A 14,140-nucleotide genomic window follows, 5' to 3' on the forward strand; every position below is an offset into this window, starting at 1 on the left:
CATATCTTAGGGACGTGGAGCAACCACCCTGCAACCCAGACTATGCATGGGAATATTGCAATAGAACAGAGGGCAGCAGAAAGGGCTGTGGAATTGGGCATTCATACGTAAAGTATGAATTTTCGAAGGGTTAAAGAGGAATGCAAGGAAAATTTATTGCTAAAAGGAAAAGTGGCAGGGGAGCAAGCACTCCTTGGCTTTGTATACCTGTGGACAGGAGCTAATGCCAAAGAAGAAAAGAGGAAAATGTTAGCATGTATTGCAAGCGACATTGATGAGCTAGGAGGACAGGTCGAGATAATTATATTAGGCGAGATGAACGCACATATTGAAGACCTGGATGGGTACACAGATTCGACAGGAAGCATGCTGCAGGACATGTGTGACAGGCATGATTTAGTTGTAGGCAACAGTAGCAAGTAGTGCGAAGGGCTCATAACATGGGAGGCAGGGAGTGTGCACTCCACGATAGAATATGCACTTATGTCACATAGGATGTATGATAAGCTAGGGGTAATGAGAATAGATGAACATGGCTCCAAAAGTCTCGGTAGTGACCAGAAACGTAACAGTTTGACTTCCAGCCGAGAAACGAGTGTAGGACTGAAGCGAGATGTACAATCAGAAGGGAACTTTTTTTTCAGAAAAGCAAGTGGAAACAGAAGCCGAACAAATTGAGAAAAAAATTTTCGAGGATAATGAAACAGAAGGGACTTATACCTAAATCCATTCTGCTTATACCTAGGCTAAGGTACGAGTCAGGCCAAAAGGGAAAAGAAGACGCAAAACCAAGAGTTGGTGAGATGAGGTGGTGAAGGTCCCAGAGAAACGTCAGGAGGCATCCAGGGAACACCGACATTCCCAGAAGAGGGGAACCAGAAGGTCAAGTAGACAGAAAATGGGATACCTTCGTGAAGTGTAGAAGGGAAGCATCGTATTTGATGAATGAGAAAATTAGAAGAAAGGGTGCCCAATGGATGTCAAAAGTAAATAAAAAGGATAGAAAAGCAGCTCAAAAATTCTGGAAACATCCAAATGCAATGAGTGATAAGACTAGGCTAGAGCAAAGGTTTATTGTTGCAGATCAGGGTATTTAGATAGAAGGAAATGAAGCAATGAAATATATAGGAACAAGGATGGCAGAAAATTTTAAGAAAGAAATGTTGCACATAATTTACTGAAGGAGGATAGACTGGTTACCGCAATTCTTTTGCTTGGGCAAAAGGAGTGGGAAAGAGCAAAGAAGGTTCATACTAGCACGTCGACAGGACAAGATGGACATACGGGGCACAATGGATTAGAAAGAGGCAGTAAGAATTCTTTTAAAAGATATAAAGAAAGGTAACAGAGCGCTTATAAAAGGAGGGAAATGTATCAGTGCCTGTAGAAATACAGCGGGGGCTTACCCAAGGATGTCCTCTCTCTCCTCTGTTGTTCATGTTGTACCTGCAAGAGTTAGAGACCAAACTAGAGAGAAGCGGACTGGGCTTCAACCTTTGTTTCCAAACAAGGCGAATGGATTAAACTGTCATTACCGGGAGTAATGTAGGCAGATGATATAGTGCTAATGGCTTGCAATAAGGAACATTTGCAGAAGTTGATAGACATCTGCGGTACAGAGGGAGATAGATACATTGGGCTTTAAGCTCAGTAACAAAAAATCTGCAGTCATGAGGGCGGCGAGCATAAAATACAGGAGTTCACGCCAGAAGTTATGGATAAGTACAAGTATCTTGGGGTGTGGATAAATATTGGTGCTGAGTATTTGATAGAGGATGAAAAATATGCAATGAATAAATCTAATAGGAATGCAACTGTGATGAAAAGAGGGAACTGTGGATTTAAAATAAATACGAAGTGGTAAGAAGGGTCTGGAAAGGTGTGACGGTTGTTAGGCTAAATTTCGGCAATGCGGTTCTGTGCGTGGGACCAGATGTTCAAGCAAAGTTAGAAATCAAACAACGTGGAGTAGGGAGGCTAGCTTTGGGAGCACAAAGCAATTGCACCTAATCGGGGGGTACAGGATGATATGAGATGGGCGTCGTTCGAGAGCTGAGAAGCTAGTAGTAATGTAGCATTTGAGGAGCGATTAAGAAAAGGGGGGAAAAGCAGTGGGCTAGTATAGTTTTCAGATACCTGTAGATAAGAATGTTTACACGAAATGAAGAAAGCGCGCTAGAAAATTGACAATATCTGGACAGCACAAGGGGGGCAAATCAGCAATGAGCGGTTAAGAAAAAGTTTAAAGAAACAGAGAGAGCTCTGTAGAAAAGAGGGATGTTGACGAAATCGGCACTGGAAACATACAGGATCTTTAGGCAATTTAAAAAAAAATGTCCGTCAGAATGTAAGGGAAGCTCTTTGTTGTTCGAAGCCAGAACAGGGGGTTTTGCGCACTAAGACATATCGAGTTACGTATCATGAGATAGACACGTTGTGCTTTGCGTGTGTAATACTTGTTGCTCTTCTGTAAAAGGCTTCACCGTACGCAGTGGAAAGCAGCGGGGCTGATTTATTCAATGCATCGCGGTTTAAGGACAGTGAAGGAAAGAATAGATTTTAAGCGGTGAAAAGCAACCAAGCGAAGGTTGCCTGATTGGTGGCTAAAATCAAGACAAGGGTAAAATTTTACGAGTCATGGCTAGGTGGCGTGAGCCACCGCCCGATTTAAAGCGTTCAGCCTTATCCGTCCAACCACCCATCCATCCATTGTGCAGTCGCCAAGTTGCAGTGGCCGTAATGCAGATGTTGCGCGATCGTTCGGTGCCGCGGCGTGTAGGGGCGCTTTGTTAAGTGCGACAGTACACACAATGATTGCAACTGCTGTCAACAGCAAATAATTTTGAGCGGCTTAGTGTTTTAATAATAAGAAGCAGCGCTGAGCTTCCTGCTGTCCTCTCGTCTTGTGCTCGTCGTTTTCTATTTGCGTGCTGCTTCTGATGCACTGGCGATGAGGGATGCCATAGTGGAGGGCTGCAGATTAATTTCGGCCACGCGATGTCCTGTAATGTGCGTTGACAGCGCACAGCATTTGCGCGGCTTTCAATTTCGCCTTCATCGAAATCACGGCCGCCGCAGTCGGGACAGAGCCCTCGAACTTGGCATTAGCAGCCTACGTCGAAGCACTCAGCCACCGCAACGGGGAATAAATAGAACTGCGTTCAAAAAAGCCAAGGTATAAAAAGCGGAAAGTTTATAAATTGTAATTAATTACCTTGTTGGAGAAACTAATCATTCATGTACACCGATTTGTAATGTATCAGCCGCGTAAAAGCAGCATATATGTATATTCTAATAAATATATCCATGCTTAAAGCTTGCTGGCACTCCTGGAGTGTCCTGGACATTAATTCGTCGCCGCATGCATGGCCACGTGCAGCATGGCTTAAAGTTTAGGTGAAAGGTGAAAGCGTGTGGCCCACGTATGTCTGCCTCTGCTGAGAAGCGGTTTCGAATATGTCAGTAGTTCTTTTTCTCTGCTTCAGCCTATGCCGCGGACAGCCCAGATGCATCTGCGTAGATAAGTATGAATTGTGTAGATAAGTATCATTGCGTAGATAAGTATGAAAAAAAACATAATTTTACAGCACAAAAAAAAACAGTGTAGCACACAATTACTACATTATACACTGAACACGGAAGTTTCTGCAAAACTTACTTTAGCGGTGAAGGTCCAAGCAATCCTGCGTCGTGTACCTCGACATCACCTTGTGGCGCTTCAGCATGCATGCTTCACTGCACTTCTACTTCTGCAAAGATAAAATGTCCACACAAACAAAATCGTTCGTTTTTTACCACAAACATTCTTTATACGATGTTCCATGCCTCATTGCAGAACTGCGAAAATGGTTTTCATGATACCGGGCTTAACATTTTCCTCAAGGAAACCATCACCTGACAGGAATCACTGAACCAGTAATGCGACACTGTAAGCACTCACCTCATTATTGTATTCGGTAGTAGCATGAAATAGAACTCCTGCGCGAACATGTTGAGCCATCTGCCGTGTACATCTGTTTCCATCTGGGGAACACATGCCTTTTGGCTTTTTGGTCGTTGAATAGTTACAAGAGGCTATGAAAATACTAACACTGCTTTCCTATCTACGATGTTAATATTGTTCTCATGGTCAAAGGATAAGAGACAAACACTGATACTCTTATTGCCTACAAGCCGACATGCAGAGGCAGCTAGTCAGCCACAGATGATGACAGAGTTGTTCTGCACGCTGTGCACAACCCATGCTGACTTTCTTTATATATACACAAGCTATAAACAATAAGAATAAGCGTGCTCAATGGCGTAGTGAGAGGAAGCGTGGCGAAGCATTGGCCAAGTATACGAAAAAGTATTTCTAAGCCCACTTACATGCTAAACCAACCAAGTTATTCGCCGCTTACATTCTATTTGCTGTTAACAAAATGTTCTTAATGCATTTCGTGATGGACGCTTCAGAAAAAAATGCTCTGTCTTCCCACTTACAGAGCGGGCTCTATACACCGTGAAAAAAGCCTATATAAGCAGCATCGTTGCTAGATTAACGCATTCGCACAATGTTTCCCAAAACATATGTGAACAGCCTTCTTACATCTCAAGGACAAAGTAAGCGCATCTCACAGTATTAGATCCTCAACATTCCTCAAACATATCATCATCGTCATCATCAACGTGACTACGCCCACTACAGGGCAATGCCTCTCCTATGTTTATTAGCCTTGTCCTTTGCCAGCTCCATCCACCGTATGCCCGCAAACTTGATCTCATCCGCGCATCTAACTTCCGGCCGCCGCCTACTGCGCTTGCCTTCTCTTGGAATCCACTCCATCACCGTTCACGATCAGCGGTTCTCTGGCCTTCGAATTACATGCCCTGCCCAATCTTGATTTCAACCAGGATTTCATTAACCCGCTTTTGTCCCTTCACCCATTCTGCATGCTTCCAGTCTCTTAACCTAACATTTTTCTCTCCATAGCACACTGCCCTTACAAAAAAGGCTATCAAATTTTTTAGAATTTCTATTAACTTTCTATGTACTCTAGCAACCTTGAAGTAACTTTTACATTTCATGAATAATTGTTGATGTGTGTGCGTGAGTGTGCGTGCGTGTGTACGTGTGTGTATGTGCGTGCGTGCGTACTCGAGTTTTGTTTAACTTTGTGTCCTTCCTCCCACTTCCGACATGGTAAGCAGTGTTACATAAATAATGCATTCCTTCCCCTTGGTTAGTGATCATACTCCCTCGAATAGCAAGAAATAATATATATTGTGGCGCGGACGTTAGGAAGAGCCGAGGACCACGAAAGGCAGAGGCGAAAATTAGTCAAGATAGTGCACAAACAACTACAGTTGCGAGACTGCCAGCGGGCCTCGCTCGAGCAAAGAGCGTGCAAGGTGCTCAGTGGCGTGATGTAGGCACGCACAAAACAGGCGATGCGGCAGCGCGGGCTTGCAACGTTTCGCATGACAATATAGGGCGGCGAGCGCACGCTCGCGATGGCGTTTCGATGGAGGCGAAACACAAAAGGCTGCCGTGTGCTTTGCGGTGTCAGCGCACGTTAAAAATCGCCAAGTGATCGAAATTATTCCGCACACGTCCACTACAGCACCTCTTTCTTCCTTTATTTCACTCTCTCCTTTACCCTTTTCTTATGGCGAGGTTCGTTTGTCAACGGAGATAAGTGGGCAGTTACTGTGCATTTCTTTCCTGAAAACCAATTTCCATGTCCAAGCTGCGCAGAGTACAGTAGGCCACAGAATATGCGGGGAAGATGAAAATGAAAATAAGTATTGGTTTTTGGGGAAAGGGAATGGCGCAAGATCTCTCTCGCATCTCGACGGGCACCTGAACCGCGCGGTAAGGGAAGGGATAAAGGAGGGAGGGAAAGAAAAAAGAAAGAAAGAGGTGCCGTAGCGGAGGGCTCCGGAATAATTTCGACCACCAGGGTATCCTAATGTGCACTGACATCGCACAGCACACGAGTGCCTTTGCGTTTCGCCTCCATCGTGACGCAGCCGCCGCGGTCGGGTTCGAACCCGGGATGTGATCAGAACACTGCCTTCGCGACTCTGCAATTTTTGGTAATTTGTGCCATAACCAGGGAGGCGCCACTCCATTTTTTGTCACGGCGATGGCCGTGGAGACCGCAGGTTGTTCTTGAGAACCCAGTGTGTCGCCAGCGGCCGCCCAGCGAAAGTCCCGCTACCACATGAGTGAGTCAAGCAGCCAGGACGCTGTAGTGTACTCGGAGCCGAGTGATGTCTCCTCGACAGAAGACGGGTTCATTCCGGTCGTTAGCAAGGAGGTCGAGCGTAGACTGCGCGGACAAGCTAAGTGCAGACGAGCTGAGTCATCGTCATCCAGCCTGTCAAACAGTCATCAGAGCGCGAAGCGCCCCGGCGCAAACCGTTTTGTTTGTGCCACAAGAACGATCTGAGAACCTAAGCCTTCTGAACAGGCAAGCCACCTCTAGATATCTGGAAAGCCTCGTACCGGAAGAGATCAAAGACTTGTCAATAAACCCTTACAAAACGTGATTGCCTTTGATGTCAAGGAGCGGAGCGCACTAGAAAGTCTTGTCACCATCACCTCACTTGATACTATCAGAGTGCGCCCACTTAAACTCCAGGACAGCGGCGCTACGGCTGGCGTAATTTAGAACGTCGACATCGCCATCTGTGACGCCGATTTGCCTGTATTAATCAAGCCGGTGGCCGACAGCATTTCAGTAATCAATGTCCAGTGCCATGGTAGGTATAAATGCATCAAGCTGAATTCAAGGGTGACTATATACGGTTATTCGTGAAGGTTGGCCATTTTGGACACCAAGTTCGACCTTCTGTCCCAAAGCCGCTACAGTGCAGGAGGTGCATGAAGACTGGTCACGTGACGAGCGTCTGCTACAACTCCATCGTGTGCGCGAGATGCTCCGAGCCACACAGCATCGAGATTTGCCCAGCGGCTGTCTTGAAGTGTGAAAACTAGCGTGGCCCTCACGAGTCTTCCTCTAAACACTGCCCACGTGTTAAGACTGAAAGGGCGCTCCTCAAACAAATGGCGCGAGACCATTTTACGCACAGAGAGTCCGCAGCAAAGGTGCGTCGACGTCATTCGCGTCGCCGAAGGTCTTCAGTGAAAGCAACTACTTTGATGGGATGGCCTGAAGCGCCACTGCAGTGCAACAGCCTCCTCCAGCAACCGTACTAAATCAAGGGAGCCCATTTTCTGATGACGCCGGCCCTCCTGCTTCAAATATTATTTGACTACCACTACCGAAGCCTTTCACGCCTACCGGGTCTGCGGCGATGCCGACACTGCAGTGTCCAACGCCTACGACGGCTCCAGACAAAGACCATGAAATGGACGGTGGCCGAGATGCACTATCGGCCGAAAAAGTAAGTGGATCACCGCTAGGGATGTGCTGCCCTGGAGACCGCTCGGGTCTTCTTCTTTCTCGTTCCTTCTGTGGACACAATGTCGCACACCAAGCGCATTCGTGCTCCTCTTCTCCGGCTGGTCTTCTTTTCGTTCCCTATGCCGGCGCGTGGAAAAATCAGTCTCAGCCGGAGAGTGGCGCTGGCTCCCTAAAGACGCCCCTTTGGAAAGAGTTTGTCGGAGCTAAGGCAAGGAAGAACCAGCGCCCACAGCGTTGAGGTTCAACCTCTTTATTTGCACTTACTCTTCCTTGTCCGGCGCCGCGTGCTATGGCCCGTGAGCCGAGTCTGGCGCGAGGGCGCTACAGGACTCCCCCCCCCCCCCCCCCCCGTAGAGCGAAGCTACAGAATTCGCCCAGCGGATGTGCCTGGAGGAAGCTGCGCACATTGGTGGCGCAGTCGTAGCGAGAGCAAGTCTAGGGCCGACGGGCAAAGGAGTGGAAGTGTAGACTGGCTTGAGGCGGTCAGCAGCCACGACCTCTTCACGGCCGATCCACAGACTGCGACATGTTACTAGCGTTAAAATACAAAGGACAAAGAGCAGAAACACACAGGAGCGTCTGTGCTGTGTGTTTCTGCTCTTTGTCCTTTGTATTTTAACGCTAGTAGTATGTCGCAGTCTGTGGATCAAAAGCACCAACTAGCCCAACTTAATTCTTTCTTCACGGCCGTTGACGTCTAACGTAAATGTCTTCTGCTCACGATGAAGGACACGGAACGGTTCATCGTAGGCCGACATGAGGGGTAAAGGACGTGGTCACGGCGGATGAAGACATGGGTGTAGGAGGCTAGGTCCTGGCTAATAATAATATTAATTGGTTTTGGGGGAAAGGAAATGGCTCAGTATCTGTCTCATATATCTTTGGACACCTGAACCGCGCCGTAAGGAAAGGGATAAAGGAGGGAGTGCAAGAAGAAAAGAAGAAAGAGGTGCCGTAGTGGGGGGCTCCGGAATAATTTCGACCATCTGGGGATCTTTAACGTGCACTTACATCGCAGAGAACACGGGCGCCTTACGTTTTGCCCCCATAAAAACGCAGCCGCCGCGATCGGGTTCAAACCCGGGAACTCCGGACCAGTAGCCGAGCGCCCTAACAACTGAGCAACCGCAGCGGGGCAGTTCCTGGCTGAAAAAAAAACGGACCGAGGGTACATCTGAGATCTGCGCAACACATTTCGCCACATTACTCCAGTCCCGCCTACAGCCCGTCACCCTCAGGTCCTGGCTGACGAAAACGGACTGAGGATGACAGGCTGCAGGGGTGGCAGGAGTAATGAGGCGAAATGTGTTGCGTAGGTATCGGATGTAGGTGGGAGCGTCATGGATTAACAAAGGGGAGGATGGAGAGAATTCCCCAGGGAGACGCAGGGGAACGTCGTAGACTAGCTCAGCAGAAGAGCTGCCGAGGTCAGCCTTCAGTGCCGAGCGAATGCCCAAGAGGGCAAGGGGAAGGTGATCGGACTAGCGTTCTCTTGGCTGATAAGTGGTAAGGGCAGACTTCAGTTGTCGATGCAGAATTTCCACTGTGCCATTCGCCGAAGGATGGTAGGCGGTCGTGTGGATCTGACGAACGCCCAGAATATTGCCAAGAGCAGTAATTAGGGCCGATAGAAACTGGCGGCCGCGGTCGGTGGTGACGACAGACGGGCAGCCGAAACGGGAGACCCAGCCGGCCATGAAGGCCGAAGCAACGGCCTCGACTGTCGTGGCAGCAATGGGCAACGCCTCGAGCGAGCGGGCGAAACGGTCCACACAGGTAAGCAGATAAAGGGCACCACGTGATAAAGGGAGTGGTCCAGCAATGTCTATGTGAACGTGGGAAAACCGTGCGTGAGGCGGTGGGAAAAGAGAGGCAGGCGTTACGGTATGCCGTTTAACTTTGACGCGCTGGTGGCGACGGCAGGTTTGTGCCCAGTGGCGGACGTCGGCATTGATGCTTCGCCAAAGGAAACGAGACGTGGTCCGCTCCTGCGTAGCACGAATACCAGGGTGGCTCAGCGGTGCAGTTTCTCAAAAATGGTGCGACGGAAAGCCGAAGGTACGTAGGGGCGCGAGACGCCAGTGGATGTCTCGCACGTAATAAACAGGGAGAAAAACGGCAGTGGTCATTTGGCGAAGGGCAGGGACGTGAATGAGGAGCGAAGACGTTGCAGCTCTGGATCATTGCGCTGTGCAGCCGCTAGCTCCACCATGTCCAGTGGTGATTCGGACGTCATTGCACTAACACGGGAATGCGCATCAGCAGCAGCATTCTCCGGGCCTTGGACGTGACGAAGACCCACTGTAAACTCGGAGATAAAACGGTTGGTGGATCTTGCGTGCAGTGTAGGTGATGTGGTTCCTTTGGAAGGCAACCCCAAGGGCTTCAGATCCGTGATGACGTAAAAGTCCCGGCCCTCCAGGAAGTGGCGAAAGTGCTTGATGGCGAATTACACAGTGAGAAATTCTCGACCGAAGGTGCTGTATTTGGACTCCGGTGGCTTCAGTTTTGGAGAGAAAAAACCGAGGGGCTGCCAAGTAGAGACGTGCTGCTCGAGAGCTGAAACGACGGCAATGCTCGAGGCGTGGGCGACGAGGCGCAGTGGAGCATCAGGAACTGGTTGCATGAGCAAAGTGGCGTCTGCGAGCGCCTCTTTGGCAGCAGAAAATGCAGCGGCAGCGTCCTGAGGCCACTCAAGTGGCGCAGCAGAATCTTTTTTCGTAGCCAAAAGATCAGTCAGAGGCTTCAGGAAAGAGGTGCACCTCGGGAGAAAGCGGCGATGGAAGTTCAGGAGGCCCAAGAATTCTCTGAGCTTTTTGGGTTACGTAGGGGCAGGGAAATCCTGAATGGCATTGCCTTTGCTGTCGAGAGGCCGAATGCCCGTTGGAGTGACAACGTGGCCGAGGGACTCTGTCGTAGCTACTCCAAAGAAGCAATTGTTCGGGTTGGTGACAAGCCCCTATTCGTTCAGTCGGTGGAACAGAGCGCAGATGAGCTTCATGCTCAGTACAGGATGAACTTGCTACGAGGAGATCATCGATGTAAGCGAACATGAAGCTGAGGCCTCGCGTAACCTCGTTGATAGCTCGCTGAAAAATCTGTAGGGCGTTGCGCAAGCCAAAAGGCATCGGCAGATACTCAAAGAGGCCGAACGGTGTGGTAATGGCCGTCTCCGGAATATCAGCGGGCTCCACAGAAATTTGTTGATAAGCCTTCACTAATCAGTTTTAGCCTAGATCGTGCACCCAGCCATATACGATGTGAAGTCCTGTACGTGAGGAAGTGGATAGCAGTCTGGTAAAGTGCGAGCGTTGAGGGCACGGTATCTCCACATGGCGAGCTGATGACGTCCACTAAGTCCTCAGCGACGTCAGGAGGCAAAGACGACACGAGGTGGAGGAACTCGGTCTCCTGGCTGGTGATACGTCGCAGCTGGAAATGCGCCTCAACCTGCAGGAGCCAGGCGCGGGCGCTATTAATTGGGGCAAAATGGCGGCAGGCTGACAGCTTGGAACGCGGCCACCGAAGCACCAAGAGGATGAGCAATCTGGGGCGTGTCACCGCCGGTAGGCAGGGCGAAATAACCAGCGGAATCCACGGAGAAGGATGGGGTTGCGTGTTAGAAGCCGAGTCGCCAAATCTGTCGGAGCTAAGGCGAGGAACAACCATCTCCGACAGCGTTGAGGTTCGAACTGCTTATTTGCGCTGCTCGCGCTGAAGATGACTAGCCCAACTTCCTCTTTCTTGTCCGGCGCCGCGTCCCATGGCCTGAGAGCCGAATGCGGCGCGAGGGGCGCTACAAGACGCCGCTCGACGGATTCCAATGCGGCCGCAGCCCATCACGTTGCTCACCACGCACCATGCCACACGATGAAAGCGACGATCGGTTCTCACTGGCTCAGTTCGCACCAATAAACCTTGAGCACACAAGTGAAAACCACAGAGCGAAGAGAACACTGTGACAGTAAAATACACAGTAACAGTATATAAAGTAATATAAAACAAATAAAGTGTCAATGCATTGTCACAACGCACAACCATGTACAAAGTTATCTGCATGGGTTCAGTTCAGAAATACATGCCCGGCTCAAATAATCCGCAACGATGTTCACAGACCCTTTTATATGTTCGATGTGGTAGGCATATTCCTGAAGCACATGACTCCAACGCAACACACAGCTGCTGAGGTGCTTGTCCTGAGATATGAATTTCAAGGGTTGATGGTCGGTTCGAACTATGAATGGCCGGCCATACAGAAATATGTGGAATTTTTCGACGGCCCAGACAAGTGCGAGGCACTCCCGCTTTATTGCGGAATAACGCGTCTCGCCGGGAAGCAGCTGCCGACTGCCGTATGGCACCGGATGTAGGGTTCCATTATGTTCTTGCAAAAAGACGGTCCCGAGACCAGTGCCTGGCCGAAGCATCCGTGCGAAGATTAAAATCCTTCGCAAGGTCAACTGCGTAAACAACAGGTTTAGACGCCAACGCAGTTTTCAGTTGGCCAAAAGCCTGGTCTCTCTGGTGTCCAGTCTACACGATTGTCTTCGTGTCTTGCGCGTGAGCTCGACTGGAGGTGGAGCCAATTCAGAATACTGGAGAATTAGGTCGCAGCCAAGACATCATCAATGTAATGGACAAAATTTGGAAGGCCCGCTAAAAGCGTTCTCATAAGCCGAGTAAAAATAGCAGATGCTGTCTTTATTCCAAAAGGCATGTACAAGAATTGTCAGTGCTCTGACTGTGCCAAAAACGCAGTTATAGGGCGTGATGTCTCATAGAGGGGGACCTGCCAGTAGCCTTTTGTGAGGTCTAGCTTCGAGAAATAGGTCTTAGTGCCAACCTCAGGAAACATGAAGTCCGTCCTCGGGATGGATTCTGCAGCAGCTACCAGCACACTGTTGATACGCCGGAAATCGATGTAAGTGGGTTATGTGCCACCAGGATTTTTAACGAGAACTAAGGGCGAGTTGTAAGGAGAGTGGGAACGTTCAATGACCCCTATCGCCAGCATATCACTAACCTCATTTTCAACCACTTCTCTCATCGCAAATGGTAGCGGATACTGCAGGGTATTAATGGGTTCGCTTGTCCTCAAGTTCAGTTGACATTGAAAAAGGTTTGTATGGCCCGGAAAATCTGAGAAAATATTGCTGTACGAAGCTAGCAGCAGGTCAAGCTGGGCTGCCTGAGAACTACCTAACGGCTCGGGTTTTTTGATGGCTTCCACGCCGAGACCTGGATTCACAGCGAATGTTCACATTCACAGCCAATGTTTACATTCACATTCACAATGAATTCACAGCGAACCTCTTCTACAACGAAAAAAATAGGATGCTTGGAGTGCCGTCATAGGCTGTCGCTGTTCATATCTTTTCAACTTATTGTTACTTGGTCCAAGGCGGGAACGACACAAGAATGCCCTGGGCACAGCACACAGGCCGAGAACACAGGGCCAACACAGAGCACAGAGCACCAAAGCCCAGAACACGCACACCTCCGAGACACCTCGTTCGCTTCGTCTTCACTAATGATATCCGTTGCATGGCCCCCGGGCGCAAAAACATCGTCTTAGTGTAGATTAGGGCGTGGCAAGGGATGGCGAGACGTAGGGCTTGAGGCGAGAGCCGTGGAAAATGTCACGCTGGCATGCACGGGAGGTGGCCGCCGTGAAGGCCGGGGCGATCCCATAGGTGACAGCGGTGACCTGACAGATCACACGGTATGGGCCAACATATCGGGACAGAAGTTTTTCGCAGAGCCCGACGGGGCGTGATGGCGACCAAAGCAAGACGAGGGCTCCAAGGGCGAACGTTAGATGGGTAGGAGTTGATGCGGTAAATATAGAGCGGAACTCGATATCCCGTCGCTGCTCACCGCTAACGTCAGCAATAGCAGAGAGCGAGAACAGGTCGGCGGTGCAGTCACTGCCAGGATGGTCAGAAGAGTCGACGGGATATTGGGGGACGCAATCAGTATCGGTGTGTAGCCGACGGGACTTATAGAACACGGTGTAGTCGTTGTCTAGTAGGCGTAAAGCCCAGCGACCTAGCCAGCCAATAGGACATTTCAGTTAGGAGAGCCAGTGGAGCGCATGGTGGTCGGTAACAACAGTAAAAGGGCGGCCGTATGAATACGGGCAAAATTTTCCAACGGTCCACACGAGGGCCGAGCACACGCGTTCCGCGATAGAGTAATTGCGCTATGATGAAGAGAGGAGGCGGCAGGCGTAGGCGATGGCACGGTCAGACCCAGATAGCCGCTGAGAAAGGACAGCGCCGATTGCGTGGCCGCTGGAATCAGTGCGGACTTCAGTGGGAGCGACCACATCGAAGTGTGCCAAGACGGGCGAGGTGGTGAGATTCGAGATTAGAACGGCAAAGGCGTTTTCTTGTAGGGCTCCCCAGGTGAAAGCCATGTCCTTTTTTACGAGATCACTGAGGGGGCGGGCGTTGCTCGGAAAGCCGGGCACGAATCGGCGGAAGTTGGAGCACTGCCCCAAGAAGCTCCGTACATCGTTGCAGGGACGCGGCACCGGGAAATATTTCACAGCTCGGATCTTAGCTGGACCAGGGTGAACACTCACGGCATCGACGATATAGCCCTAGATTGTGAACTGACAACTCGCGAAACGGCATTTGGAGGAGTTGAGCTGCAGACCGGCCCGACGGAAAAGTGAAAGAATCTTGGAAAGGTCATCGAGGTGAGAGGGAAAGGTGAAGACAATG

General features: G+C 49.9%; 1 long non-coding RNA gene across 1 annotated transcript in view; it reads right to left on the bottom strand.

Annotated features, from left to right (window-relative positions):
• Positions 1-3,386: 3,386 nt before the first annotated feature.
• LOC144124480 (uncharacterized) overlaps positions 3,387-14,140 on the bottom strand; it is a 35,328-nt gene continuing 24,574 nt past the window's right edge. The window contains exons 2-3 of the long non-coding RNA XR_013313196.1: positions 3,659-3,749; positions 3,387-3,512 (exon numbers count right to left, since the gene is read on the bottom strand). This is a non-coding gene — a long non-coding RNA (uncharacterized LOC144124480). The remainder of the gene's footprint in view (positions 3,513-3,658; positions 3,750-14,140) is intronic.

Source organism: Amblyomma americanum, chromosome 3 (assembly GCF_052857255.1).
Source record: "Amblyomma americanum isolate KBUSLIRL-KWMA chromosome 3, ASM5285725v1, whole genome shotgun sequence".
In the NCBI taxonomy this organism is placed as follows: Eukaryota; Metazoa; Arthropoda; class Arachnida; order Ixodida; family Ixodidae; genus Amblyomma; species Amblyomma americanum.